This window comes from Nyctibius grandis, chromosome 6, assembly GCF_013368605.1.
Source record: "Nyctibius grandis isolate bNycGra1 chromosome 6, bNycGra1.pri, whole genome shotgun sequence".
Lineage (NCBI taxonomy): Eukaryota > Metazoa > Chordata > Aves > Nyctibiiformes > Nyctibiidae > Nyctibius > Nyctibius grandis.
In genome coordinates this window covers 8,276,996-8,288,334 of record NC_090663.1, presented here as the reverse complement: position 1 = coordinate 8,288,334, position 11,339 = coordinate 8,276,996, and the positions used below count along the sequence as shown (strand labels likewise).

At 40.2% G+C, this 11,339-nt stretch overlaps 1 long non-coding RNA gene across 1 annotated transcript; it reads left to right on the top strand.

The window, feature by feature from the left end:
* The first annotated feature begins 994 nt into the window (after positions 1 to 994).
* Positions 995 to 10,806, top strand: LOC137665393 (uncharacterized). Its single transcript, XR_011048499.1, has 3 exons — positions 995 to 1,076; positions 6,746 to 6,805; positions 10,651 to 10,806. It is a non-coding gene; the product is annotated as an uncharacterized lncRNA (long non-coding RNA).
* Positions 10,807 to 11,339: the final 533 nt, after the last annotated feature.

Genomic DNA, 11,339 nt, shown 5'->3' with positions numbered 1-11,339 from the left:
AAAGGCGAAATGTGAGGATGGAGCTCCAGAGGTAACGTCGCCTTGTGTGGTGGCCCTGATGAACAAAAGGTGGACAAAGCTGCTGGAGCATCCTCATGCCATGCATCTGTCGAGAAGCAGCATCACGGTGCAGTGCCTTGGCACGGTAGGGAAGGGCATTGAGAGCTGTTGGCTACTGGGAAGGAGAAAAGGCAACCGTCTTTCCGAAACGGAGCGTGTTGCAGCTGTCTGTGGAGCTGCTTGCAAAGTGATGGGGTATGTATGTGTGGGGAGAAAAAAATATTGAAAATAATAACATAATTGTCTGGCTGGCAGGCTAGAACTTCAGCAGAGGCTGTGATTACTCTTGTCACTATCTGTTAACCTTCAAAACAGGTGTTGTGCATTTGAAATGCCAAAATGGTGCTCAGGCTGCAATCCGTGTGTGTGCAGACTGCAGTGATAGGAGCACGGGCTAGGGGAAGGGCCGGGGGCTTGCCAAATGGGCACAGGCACAGAAAAGGGACGATCCCGGGCAGGCAGCGAGTGTGACGCAAATGAACTTGGCTGGCTTTGAAAGGGGGAGCTCCTCCCAGCGGTGCTGGGACCGAGCAGGACATGTGCTCAGCTGATGGCAAACGGTGCTCCAGTGAGGACCCCAGGGAAGGGGCTCCTCTTTTGTAGGCTGATTTAACTGTTGAAGGGCTTGGGCCAAGTTTATTAAAGTTCTCAGGTTACTGAAATTCAGCTGGAGGAACCTTGACTCCTGCCAAGATCCTGAATTTTTACTTGGTTTTAGGAATTAAGACTATAATGCTTTGTTGCACTCTCAGTCCAGCTCAGTGTCTTTCTTTAATATATTTGGCTTTTGTTTCCCTTTTTGTAAAAGCCATAAAAACTGTTAAAATTTTGGGTTTAATAATTTTTTTTAGAAAAAAATTAGAATGAAATATTTCAGAGGAAAAAAAAGTACTTTCTTTTTTCTTCCAGGGAATATTTATATTATCAAACATTGTGACGACAAGCGTCTTGAAATCTTGCAAGGCTGTATTGTTAAGTAAGTCAACAAGCAATGTAATGCTTGGCATGTGTGGAAGGTGAGTGAACAACGTTTAGGTGGGAAGATTAGGCAGGGCTCTAAAGAATACGTAAAGAATCTGAAATAAAAGACTTCAAAGAAAAATGTCAGGGGTGAAGATCAGAAGATGGTAAGGTGCTAATAGTTGGCAATTGGCATGGCTTGCAAAGCAAAAAGACTGTCAAAGCACTTAAAATATCTCCTAATCTTGTCTAACTAAATGTAATTAGCTCTAAAATCCAAACTCAAACTGGGATGAAAACGTTCTTATACCATATGTATGAACAAGATGATCTCATATCTGAGTTCCACCATGAGATTCCTTTTAATGCAATCCATAAGTCAGGTTATCTGATTGCTTTGTAAAATCAGTATACACCTGTATCCTGCCCTTGTCCCAAATGAGAACAGCTGAGAAACACGCCTCATCCAGACCTGCGTGCCAGTCATCAAGCAGAAATAGCTGACTGTTGACACACTAACAGGTTCTCTCTAACTGTTGATGAAACTCCAGAGTCGGTATTTTTTTCTCCCCTTATGTTTATTAAGCAGATGTTGGTTTGAGTGTGAAGCTGGCAGGTGTGGAAAATATGTTTCTATCATCAAAGGTGGTGCTGCAGGGCATCATCTTGGTTTGGGGTCTTTTTTTTTTTTTTCACATATATTCTGGAATATTGCAAATCACAATGCGAAAACCAAGAACCTATAAACAGTCGCTTGGCAGCGTATCTTGATTATCAACAATGTGATGCAAATGTGTTCATACCTTAGGCATTGTCATACCGTGCACCTCCCACGCTCCTCCTGCAAGTGGGGGAGTTCGCACTGAAGGTTACGACTTAGGATGACCTGAGCAAAATTGCTGGTCATTTCTTATCTCTCTGTTGCAAGACAGAGATGGCTCTAGTTTGGGTGACTGGGGAGGACAGTCTTGGTACAAGGGATTTGCATCCCCTGCAATCCTGGCATGGATGCAGTGTTATTTCCCAGCTGGAGCTGGAAGGACACAAGCAGCATTTGGGAGAACACTGGCATATTCCTTCCTTCAAAAGAGTCAACAGGCACACTCAGAAGTGAGGAAGCATAAATTCTCAAAAAGAAAAAGAAACAGAGAGAAATCAATGCAAAACTTCCGTTTGCACTTATTCTTGAAAACAGGCACAGTGTTTGCAAGAATCTGGGGGTAGCTGCACCCTTCAGACATCATGCATTAGGAGGACAGAGACGTGAAGTAGAGAAGTTTCCATAAGGTTGAGGAACAATGAGGTCTTTGAAAGAACATTTGCTTGAAAGTCATAAGCAATGCCTTCTGTACAGTCCTGAGGAGAAATTTTATTACACAGAGAAACATATATTGAAATATTTCCTTGGAAAAGAGGGCTCTGTTTACCTGCTGCAAAGCATCGGATAACTTCCTCTGAAAAATTAAATGTTAAAGGGGTTTGTGTGCAATTTAACCTGCTGATCAAAGTGGGTGTCTTCTTTAGGCAAATAACTTCCCAATTTTCACTGGCTGCATTGACTACATTTCCACTGACCGCAGCGGGAATTTGGACACCTCGTAATGCTCCTGTGTCCTAATCTGGGATTTCAGTCCTCGAGTCATGGAAAATTTTGAAGTGTGATGGTTCGGAGATTGAAAGTGAGCTTAGTCTCCATATGGTAAAAGGGCTGTTGGAAAATGCAGAAATAACTGCACAAAGCAACCGTCAACATGAACCCCAGCCATTCCCTGAGCTCGGTAACCTGCCGTTGCATGCTCCATCTGGAAGTGGTGAGCATGTGCTGGGATTATTTCTGAAAGTTCAGGACAGAAAGGGAATTTGTCTCTTCACCTCAAGGAATTCCACATGCCTTATTTCAGCAAAGAAATGACAAATGTTTTCAAAAGAGTTTCAGTTATTTACAGAGACCATGCTTCATGCCTGTTTCTGACTTCAGCAGAAATTAGATGAGGTTGGCTCTTTATTTCGACTTCTTTCACCAATGCTTTATTTCTTTATATTGGAGGTTAATTATTGAAGTGCATGTAAAAATAGAGGGGAGAAGAATATCTCGTATCAGATACGGGTTTCTTCAGCTGTTCTGGATCGCACTGCTTCAAGGCTTTATACCATTGCTAAAATATTATACTAACAAAAACTTATTACTGCATCACCACAACTAACCAAAAAATTTACAGCTGGTAATTTTCAGTGAAAAAGTGTATCAAATTGCACCAGCCCTCATTAGGACCTCCTCCATCCTTCTAAGTTTGATAAAGGCTTTTTCAACGAACATAAGACTGAATTTTGTGTCACTTTTTCCTAACCCCCAAATATTTCTTCCTTGGGGGATAAAGTGAATATTTTATCTCTTTTCTGGAGATGAGAACAACTGAAAGCAATGGGTCCTATCTGTCTCTGTCTTTCACAGTGATTATATTAGCAACTTCCAGGAGCTCTGTCTTCTGTAAATTCTTGTACAATGCTATTATTTAGAGTACCTGCTTGAATTCTTTAGCAGTTAAATCTTGTGTCAAATTTTCTGCTACTACTACCCTCGGTAATTGTCTGGCTGACAGACTTGTACTTATTTGATCATTTCCTTTGCCATGTCCAAACATTGCCATAATATTTACTTGTTCTCAAGTTTCTGCTACTTCTGGACCTGAGCTACTAAAATCAGCATCCAGAGGAACTTTCTAACCTGCTCTTTTAGTAATCCTGGTGCAAGGCACCTGGTTGTATGGATATTAAAAAATTACTTTAGTAGTGACTGTTTTACCTCACTGTTGATTATGGCTAGAGTGGAAAATATTCATCCTTTCCTTATGATATGAACACATCTGGTTTTCTCCTAGGCAAGGAAAGGACGTATTTGTTAAACTTTCTGCATTATTACTGACTATTCTGATGCTCTTACTATTCATGGGCTTATAGTATTGGTAGGGTTATTCTCAGTCCCAATGGGCTCAAACATCTGCTTCTTACTGCCTTTTTCTTCGGCCATATGTATTTCCTTGCTTCCCTTTGCTTCCTTATTCATTTTATATAGCCCCAGGATGTATTTTCAGTGTTTACAACATCCATCTTCTAAACATCCATCCATTCATCTTTATTATTGCTCATTTTACATCCTTTTCTAGTCTAAATTGGTTTTTGAACCATGTTTTCTTACTTACACTTTTAATTTGTTTTTGTTGTTGTTGTTTGTGTTTTTTTACATTTAGCTAAAAAAATTTAAACTTTTCACTACAGGCATCACATTTAGCTTTCAATCCTTCCCTACAGCTGCTTTGTACTCGATTCAGCTTTGTGAAACTGGCTGTCTTGAAATACCATGTGTTTTTAACTGGCTTAGACAGGAATCAAACATAATTACTTCCACCTTAGTTACCGTTAACTTTTACTTCTTGGTTAGAAAATTGTCATCTGTGATTTGTAGAAATTCCAGAGAAGTTAGTACTGCTAGCAGGAGATTTTGATATATATCATCCAGAGCCAAGTTTGCCATGACATTCCTGCACCCATGGTAGATAAATGGCTTTGGAGTCACCGCACCTAATTTTGAAGGTGGTTTAGCATTTTTTGGGGCAGGCAGCTATTATAACCTCATTTTGTACGTTACCCATCTGGACATGATCCATAAGCAGTCAAAATCATTTGCTCCCGAGCCATCACTGCTACAGAAGAAATTAATGCCAGCCTTGGTCTCCTTTGCACACCTGATGCTCCTCTGGAAGGTTATGGTCACTGCCCCCACCCCACTCACAAAAGTAGATGCTTTCTCTGGGTTTCATTAGCACAAATCAATCAAAAATAGCAATTTGACAATGAATTTTGAGAAATATTTCCCAAATGTTGATGAGCATTTTAAATTGTTCTTCAGAGGTTTTGAACTTAAAGCCTGAGTTTCCCCATCCCCAAAATACCATTTTGTTCTCTCACCAGCTTTAGTTATAACACCTATAAAATACCTTAGCTTTTAATTTAAGTTTTATTTTAAAAGTTGTAAATGAGAGAAATAAAAGTCCATTGCTTTCAGAAGGCTACTTTCTGAACTGTGCTCTTACCCACCTCAAAGAAAACACATGGTAAAGAGGGAAGCAATGACTAACTTCATTGGCTAAGTCATAGTTGATGTGCCTTCTGTGCTCATCAGCAAAGGCAAGAAAAAACTCTCTCTGTAATCAGAAAAATCACATTAAGAAATTCAAGTGATCCAGAACAGGACACATCCTTTTTCTTTCTGCTTTTAGTTATTTGTAAACTCAGGCTCTCACCATCTTTTTGGGTTCCACAGACCTCACATGGAAGAATTCCCAGTATTTCAGTGTCAGTTTTCATCACTCAAAACTGCTGGTCCAGAAGGGGATACACAGGAGGACAGAGACATCCTTGGTGGTAGGAGGCCCCATGGAGACATTGCTTTCCTCAAGGTAGTAGCTCCCAAGCGGCATGGCCAGCATAGGGACTAAATGTGCCTGAAAGACAAATATTGACCTCTGACAGAGTTTGAAGAAATTCATGTGGGTGTTTCCAAGAGTTTATGAAATAACCAGAAATGGAGATAAGTCCTAGGCTGTCTATTTCATCAGCTAAGAAACTGTTGACTAAAGCCTAGTGTAAGCCAAGTACCTACATGCGCAGTGTTTCAAAGAATTAATCATGTCTTCAGATGCGGAGCTTGCTAGTTAGTTTAATTACTGTCCTGTCTTTTTTTCTTTCAGTAGCTAAATGGATCAAGTGACAATGAATCTTATTTCATTTTTTAATAGATGAAAGAGAAGCAAGCTTCAAAACAGATAATGAATTTCTTCTAACTCATCTGGAGACTGAAGGGCCATAATTCTGATTGATCAGATAGGGTCTGCTTCAGAGAGGCACCAGATGTGATCCAGATTTTAAATAGATGCTGCTACTGCCAAAATGCATTCGCTCCCTCCTGGTATAACAAAGTGAAGTCCATCTGTCTGGAGCTGTGCACTTTTTTTAGTGATAATAACAGTTAACATCAACAATAAGCTTTGTCTCATTAGTATCACATAATCCCTACTACCAAGTCCCCAGTTTCTGGTCCCCATATTATCTGCCATGGAAAAAATAAAGACCACAGCAGGAGCTAAGAAGGTCAGTGCATTCTCAGGGTAATCAGCTGTAGTAAATTCAATTCTGACAAGACAAGGCTTGCAAATGTCTGGGGAATTAAGGGATCATCTACAATTTCATATGTTGAGTGGGAAATTGTCCTTCCAAACATTTATTAATTACAGATGAGGTTGCATATGGTGGTCATCCTTGGAGAGATTTCTTCTGAAGCAAAGCAAGAAAAATAGATTTAACTGTTTGGTGCTTCTTCTAAAGAAAAAAACTACTGATCGTAACAATTGGCCTTGCAACAGTTTCAATCAGTATTCTTTCTCTCCCAGTTTTTATTGCTCTGTTTTAGCAACTGATGCCTGTCACACTTTATGAAACTTTTTGCATAAAAGTTTCCCAGTGTAATCAACGGGGAAGCCTTTCCTGGGCTTTAATCTGGCCCAGTGCCCTCTCTCCAGGGTTTGCAGTCCTTAAGAAGTAACAAGGAAAGAACAACAGACAAAAGAGCTTCGCATTTAGAATTTAACCGTTCACTTGAAGATCTCGGAGCACTTTAGAAACATTAATTACTCCCCTTTGAGGTCTGTATTGTCTTTCTGTTTTACAGATGAGGAGATTAAAGCACGGGGAGATTAGACCTAATGTTTTCCAGTTTGGGCAACTGAAGGTAAGCACTTACATCCACACCTTTCTTTCTCAAAAGGAAGTCCTCAGCACTTTCAAGCTCATTTTTGCACCCATTTTTTGAACCCGTTGGCTGTAAGCTAACCCAAGAGCTCACCAAAAGTCACTAGAATTGCTGACAAGGTCATTAAATGGTCTTAAAAAGAAGAGATTCAAAGTGTGTGGCTTATTTATTTCCCTTAGTGAAACCAAAGCTGAGGAGGAGAAATGAACACTAAATCCATCAGGGAGCTAAATATCCAGGGAGGAAAAGAGCTCTTTGAGTAAAAGAATAAACCTACCATGAGAAGAGATTGATCTCAATTAATCACAAATAAGCCTGGACTGGAAATTAGGGGGAGGTTTGTAACAATCAGAGAAGTGAGATCTGGGGACAAATGGGTAGTCTGGGGGCAAATAACATCACTCGGGTTGAGATGGAGTTGGATCAGAATCCAGGAGGGATAAGGGGATGTTGTACTGGCACCGCCAAGGGACCGGATTTGGTGGTCCAGCATGTCATTCCCCATGTTGTGTTCACAGGACTGCAAACCAGTTTCCTAACTCCTGGACACACATAAATGCTGGGAAAAACTGGTCTTCCTCCCTGCAGGGGACCCTGGGTATTTCTTGTTTATCATTTAGGTCATTTGGGTAGGAAAATGCTATTGCTGCCACAGGAAGAAAATGAATACCTGGTGATACCAAATACCGCTCTCCTTGTCAGACCTGCAGTGCTTCATGTGCCAGATTGCAGCTATTGTATGAAGAATTTTCAGTTCCTTTTTGTGTCTGGCAGCTGATTGAAAGTTCATATTATTTATGGCATAAAACAGCAGTGTACTTTTGAGCCTGAGGAAGCTGGGAAAGTGCAGTGGTTGTCAATCAATTAAGCTATTCAACTTATTTATGAAACAAGACAAAACAATGTCTAGGATATGAATTCCCATCTCAATAGGATCCTCCCTGATATAAAATGTCAGAGCTGAAAAGGGGTCACCTCATGACCCTTGAATATTCTTTTAAACTATTTGCAAATCAATACCTCTTCTTGGGGTTTGTTCAGGGACCATCGTTCCCTTTTATTATAAGTCACGGGGCATAGACTGCTTATCAGCGAGTATGGAGACAGATCACTGCACTAAAGGAGCAACTGGCTTTGGAGAGTGGGTCTGACTGTCATTTATAGGGGAGACTCAGTTCACACTACCCTGGCAGTACAAAGGGGTTTAAAGTTAGTATAATTATGTTTTTTTGCTGACTCTTGGGCTCCTTCACATCTGCTGAAAAACAAAGAAGTGCTTCTCTGTGCATGCAGTTGGGATTTTCTCCCTCTTACTAGTGCCTTTATCAGCCATGAACATCATCTCCCATTTTCTCTTCCACATGCTTACTGTCAGGAGGTCCTTCTACATCCCTGTGCAGCTGGGTTTTGGGTTTGCAGTCCTGAACTGTCTCCCTCTCTCACTTAACAGTTCTGCTAGCAATAACCTGTTTGGTGCAGGTAGGGCTTGAGTGGACAGATGGCCTGATCCTCAGCTGAGCATCTGGCCTATTAAGCTGTCTCAAAAGGCATCATCTTTACAAATCTCAGTCTTAATCTCGTTGCCCACTGTGTGACCTGTGGGGATTTCAGATCAGTGCCAAAGAAGGGAAGAGGAGGAGGGCCGCCGGAGAACCCACCGAGTCAGTGGGAGGGAGGGAGGTGCCTGCAGAGCATGTTGGCTGGGCTGAGATCTGAGAACATATCCATTTTTCACAATGAGGAGACGGAGAAGGTCAACAGTCCTGGCTGGACCAGAGAGTCTACCTTGAGCTTGCCTGCAAGAAGAACATACACAAAATAAATCCTTGAAATTGTTGGTCCAGGCCTTTGAATAGGTTTGTGTAAGGAACCTCCCATTGCATCTCCTTGTGGCATATTCTTTCTCCCTGTGAAAATGTGGTGTCATCCTAATGCCTTTGAACAGCACTTGGGCAAGCTGAAGTCTAGGCAGATAAACTGAGGATAAAACAAGAGAAGAAATGCCTGGTTATCTACTGACTTATATCAGTAAGAAGAGAGCATTTTTGCACTAGAAGACCTTTAAAGGTCCCTTCCAACCCAAAGCATTCTATGAGTCTATGATTCTATTATAAAAAGAGGACAAGGAAGACAATGGTTTGCAAGGGAGAGAGTTGTTCACATCAGAGATCCTGTCTCCTAACAGCATGGTGTTCCTCAGAGGAAATCAATATACACATTTTTTGACTAGATGGCCAGCAATATGATATATCCATAAAACACCTGTGAGAAAGGGACTCTTACTCTCATTTATCCCTGTTATAGAATGAATATTGAGATAGATATTTAGTAGTGGTAATAACCTGAGAAAAAAGTGAAGAATTTTAAAAAAATTTGAACTTGCATAGTGCTGAGTGACCTGAAAATAGTGTTGAATTTGGCTCTGATTCCTCCAGCTATAGACTGGCTTTGAGGTAGATCTGAATTTTACAGATTTGTAACAGACTACCCTAAAACCTCAGGCCCAAATATAAAATAATTTGGAGTGGGCTTGGATCAGATTCTTTTAGAATTAGAGATACTAAATTTACTATTTGAGTTCCCTGAGATTTTCCCTCACAAAATTCAGAGGAATTCTTTAAAAATAAATAACCACAGCTACATTACGTTCTTTATGGTAACTAAGTATAGAGATGGTCCCCTTCTGTTTTTCAAATCTAAAATATTTTTTAAATATATTTTTAAAAGGTCAAAATAGTAATCATTTTTTCTTCAACCCACTTTAATACCTGAAAAACTGAGTAGTTCCGATACATAGAGTTTGTGCTGTTGGAAAAAAAAAAAACAAACAGTGAAAGTCTCCCCCATGCCTGTAAAAGAGAACTTGGACTTCAATAAAACTTCCTGTGCAAGTTTGTTTGCACTCACTAATTCTGGTGCAGGCCTGTACTAATGTCTGCTCAGGTAGGAAACATGGAACAGAAGCCCTCAAAGAGTCTCTCGTCATTTGGGGTTTTTTTACAGGGTTTTCCCTTAATTAGGGAATCTTGGAGAAATTGCTGTTTGCTTGGATCTAAGATGTGCAATAAATTCCTACATCAACACAAAAGGGTCAAAAGGAAAATGAACCCCTAGGCATGAGCTGGACACAAGCTTTCTCTAGTTATTGTAGAGAGCTGCTCTTCAACTTTAAGCCAATCAGTCCAAATTTTTGGTTCAGGTTTCCATCTAGCAAAGTTAGAGACATTCTTAACTTTAGGTGCATATAAAGTTCTACGAAATACCATTCAAAAGGACTATTCACAGATACAGCTTAATACTGATCTGCATGTGGAGGTGCTACAAGAATAATATTTGCCCCAAAATAATACATCAAAAACGTTTAGGACCAAAATAAAAACCAAGCAGCTCATTAGCTATCAATTTGCAATTAAGGTGAAGAAAGGAAGTCCAAAAATAAGAAAGAAACATCTGAGTTCTAATTATAGGCATGAAAGCAATATATTTAATACAGCATTCACTGGAAAACTTTCTAGGCAGCTCTGTCATTGAATAATGAAACAAAATTGAGTGAAAACATCTCAAAGAATGGAATATGAATGTTGAAAAAGGAAATTTCCAGTCAGCCCAAGGTTTGTTATTAATAGACTTCTGCCACACAATACTTCTTAGAAATAGATTTGGAGTTGGAAGTTCACCGTGCTATAGCTATTAAAAAAAAAAAAAAAAAAAAAAAAGAAAAAAGCTGATGAATTGCAGTTGCTTCCCTCTAAATAAAGACTAACTAACCAAGGAACCATCTGTCGGTGTATGATTACCAACTTTCTTTTTGTCTTTCAAAACAGCCTGAGAAATCAAGGGCACTGGGAGTAAAGCGGAGAGCACACACACGCTACAGGCTCGCCGGCAGCCAGCCCCAGAGGATCCGATCTGATCCTTGCCTTTTTCTCTTGGTACACTAATTTCATACTTCTGGTTTTCATCTGACGTGCCTGTATATTTCAAACACACACTGAACCCTAAAGGGGTTATTCTGCAGTAAATGTGGCTGATTTTGGTACAGTTGAGACTTGCAAAATAAAACTTTTTTTAAGAGAGGAAAATCCTTAAGTCCACTCTCTCAGTTTGTGAAACCAACAGAATAATATTAATTCATTTTTTTCCCTGCTATTGAATAGCAAAAAGCCTGGGATACCCTGGGAAAACATATTCTTAATGGTTTTCTTAAGGCTGAATGCCCTACCAGCAGTAAGAAAGACAAAGCAATAAGATCTAAGGCCTCTTAGCCTCTAGAAAATTGCATAGGTTTTTATGCTGGAAAAATGAGGGATTTATTCCTTTTTTTGGTCAGATGAGTTCAGGGTCAATGTACAATTTCTCTTTTTGTTTCTATTCCAATGACCACCTATTTTGGGGTGTTTTATTTCCCCCAACTCCATCTGACTGATCAAACTCACCGCATCTGGCTCTTTGTTGCCGAAGGCGCTTTGCAGTGTCTGTAGCCACGTACCCACAGCTCACACGAAACCCAGCA